Source organism: Galeopterus variegatus, unplaced genomic scaffold (genome assembly GCF_000696425.1).
Source record: "Galeopterus variegatus unplaced genomic scaffold, G_variegatus-3.0.2 Scaffold2230, whole genome shotgun sequence".
In the NCBI taxonomy this organism is placed as follows: Eukaryota; Metazoa; Chordata; class Mammalia; order Dermoptera; family Cynocephalidae; genus Galeopterus; species Galeopterus variegatus.
This window is the reverse complement of record NW_007728341.1, coordinates 205,184-207,888: the sequence shown is the minus strand read 5'-3', so window position 1 is coordinate 207,888 and position 2,705 is coordinate 205,184. Positions and strand designations below refer to the sequence as shown.

At 46.2% G+C, this 2,705-nt stretch overlaps 1 protein-coding gene across 2 annotated transcripts in view; it reads left to right on the top strand.

The window, feature by feature from the left end:
* The first annotated feature begins 330 nt into the window (after window positions 1-330).
* LOC103597188 (28S ribosomal protein S17, mitochondrial) overlaps window positions 331-2,705 on the top strand; it is a 97,625-nt gene continuing 95,250 nt past the window's right edge. For both annotated transcript variants that reach the window (XM_008580994.1, XM_008580992.1), the window contains exon 1: window positions 331-634. The gene's annotated coding sequence lies outside the window, so the exon portion shown is untranslated. The remainder of the gene's footprint in view (window positions 635-2,705) is intronic.

Here is a 2,705-nt window from a genome sequence, read left to right as displayed (position 1 = left end):
GAGAGGCAGATCTCTGGAGTATAAGATTGGGGGTGAATCTATCCCTTGTGGGAATAAAGAGTAAGAACAGGTCCTCGACTCAGGTTCTCTGCATCACCTCATCTCAGTTCTTATCTACACTTAGAATCACTTGGAGCCCGTTAGGCCATTGTAAAGACTGGGAAAATAGGAAATCATAAGATTTTGACAAGAAAGTGAAATTACTAAACATTTTAAAGAATGCCTCTGGAAGATGGCAGAATAGATAGTCCCTAGCATCACTCTCTCCCACAAATCAACCGATTTACAACTATTGAAAAGCAACAACAGCCAAGCTGGGGCCGCTAGAGCTCAGGGGAAGAGGAGAAGAGACCTACGGAGTTTATGAAGATTGGAGAAGCCATGATGAGAGAAGGGAAGGATCACTCCCAACATTTCGAGTCTCAATCATTTCCAGGCTGTAGCTGCTGAGCACACAGAGCAGGAGCTGGCAAAAGCCACAGCTGTGCCCTTCCTATGAAGTTGCTTGGAGGCAGCAGGGGAGAAGAGGGCCTCATTGGCTCCTAGGCCATCAAGACCACTAAGAGGGTTCCCGTGGACCTACATAGGAGAAAGGAGCCACAACAACTAGAAAAAAAGAGCAACTCAGAGGCTGGTGAGTCATTGCATCGTCTCACGGGAAGTGTTTACAACACGGGCAGTGGGGAAGATGGACTCACCAGGGGAACACTAGGGCACAGCAAGGACAGCTGATCTGCCCTTCAGTCAGTGCATTACCACTCAGTGGAGACTGGTCAGGAATATAGAACTGCAGGGGGTGCAGTTTGCTGAAAATTCTCAGGCCCAGACCAGAGTTTCTACACAACACAGGAGTACCAGATTTCACAAGACTCAGAAGTACATATAAGGTCAGGAATTAAAACCTTTAGCTCAACTATAGGGCTCAAGTGGTGGTCCCCACAGGAAGTTCCCCCATTTTAGAAGGAAGCAAAGGACAGCAAATTAGTTCCAGTGCAGAGTTTAAGTGGTGGGCACAGAGAATAACCCAACACAGAACTGAAAGAAAAAATGAAATAACCACAGATCAGAGACAAAGGTTGATATTAACTAGTGAAGGCCTCACCTCTCCAAAGAACACCTAGGAGTACTGGAAGCCCCCTGGGCTCCCAGGCTGGGGAGTTATGACCACCAAGCCACTACTGGAAACACCCTGGGCTACTGAGCCAGGGCAATGGGTGGCTGAGGGCTTCAGCCACATCCCACTGACATCTGCATCCAGCCCAGCAATGACTGAGCCACTGCTGGGAGCACCCTGGTCTCCAGTGCCAGAGTGAGGGGATTGCCAAGGGCTTTAACCACACACCCCCTCCTTTCACTTCCCACCTGTTTCCCTCTCTCTTCCCCTCTCCCCCTCCCCCGCAACTACTCCACAACAACATCTTAGAATGAGGCATGTAGCTGGGTGAAGCCAAACCCGGCTGTAACTAGGCAAGCTGCTGCCACCACCCTGGGGCCCTGCCGGGGTCCTGAGGCATAGAGCCAGGGGAAGCCAAACTCAGCCACAATCAGGTAAAGAGCACACCAAAAACACCATGTCCATGTGGGTAGCTCACCATAGCCACCACAATTGCCATGGCTGCCACAAAAGCAGCTAGTCTCCATAGCAACAGTCACAGCCACCATGCAGATGGCGTGCCAGACTCTCAACTGCATTGACACAAGGAGAGGCACCAGCAGAGACCAAAAAAAAAAAAAGTCCTCTCTCTCCACAAAGCACACTCCAGAGTAACAGAAGAAGCATCTACTTTACAATAATAGGGGAGGACTTGATCGCACCTGTCTCAATACTGGACAGATCATCTAGGCAACAAACCAAAAGAGAAAAAGTTAATCTATGAGATGGAGACAACAAATCTATGGTTATTAGAGAGAGGAGGTGGGAGGGGGAAAGGAGGGGGAAGGGGAGAGATTGGATAAGGGGCATAAGGAATAAGTGTGATTTGTAACAATGAATATGCTAGTAAAAATAAATAAATTGATAAAAAAAAATCACTTGGAGACTTTAAAATTTTAAATGTTGTGATTGCTCNTTCTGAGAGTGGGAGCTAAGCACTGGCATCTTTTTTACTTTCCCCAAGTATGTAGCGGGGGACTGAAAACCACTGAGCTCTCGAGCTTCCCATATGGTACAAGTGGAATCATACCACAGGGGAGAGAAAATGCATTGAATTCCCCATGTAAAAGAAGAACAGGGGTGTCAAAACCTTTAAGCTTATGTCTTAGAGGGCATCTCTAAACTGTCTGCCATACCAACACAAAGCAAAAGCTCCAAGATTTAAATTTAGCCTTAATATCATGTACAGTCAGCTCTCCTTACGTATGGGTTCCATATCTGTAGATTCAACTAACTGCAGATTCACAAAGTTCCAAAAAGCAAAACTTGAGTTTGCTGCATGCCAAGTACTACATTGAACCTACAAAATGAAGTGATATGTAGTCCATGTATTAAGTATTATAGTTAATCTAGAGATGATTTAAAATATATGGGCGGATGTGTGTAGGTATGCAAATACTATGTCATATAAGGCACTTGAGCATCCACAGATTTTGGTATCCAAGGGAAGGTGGAACCAAATTCCCCATGGATACCAAGGGACAACTGTATTAATAAGATGCCTCTTTTCTGTTTTTCCCAGGAGGGGAGCATGGAGGAGAAAGAAATGAAT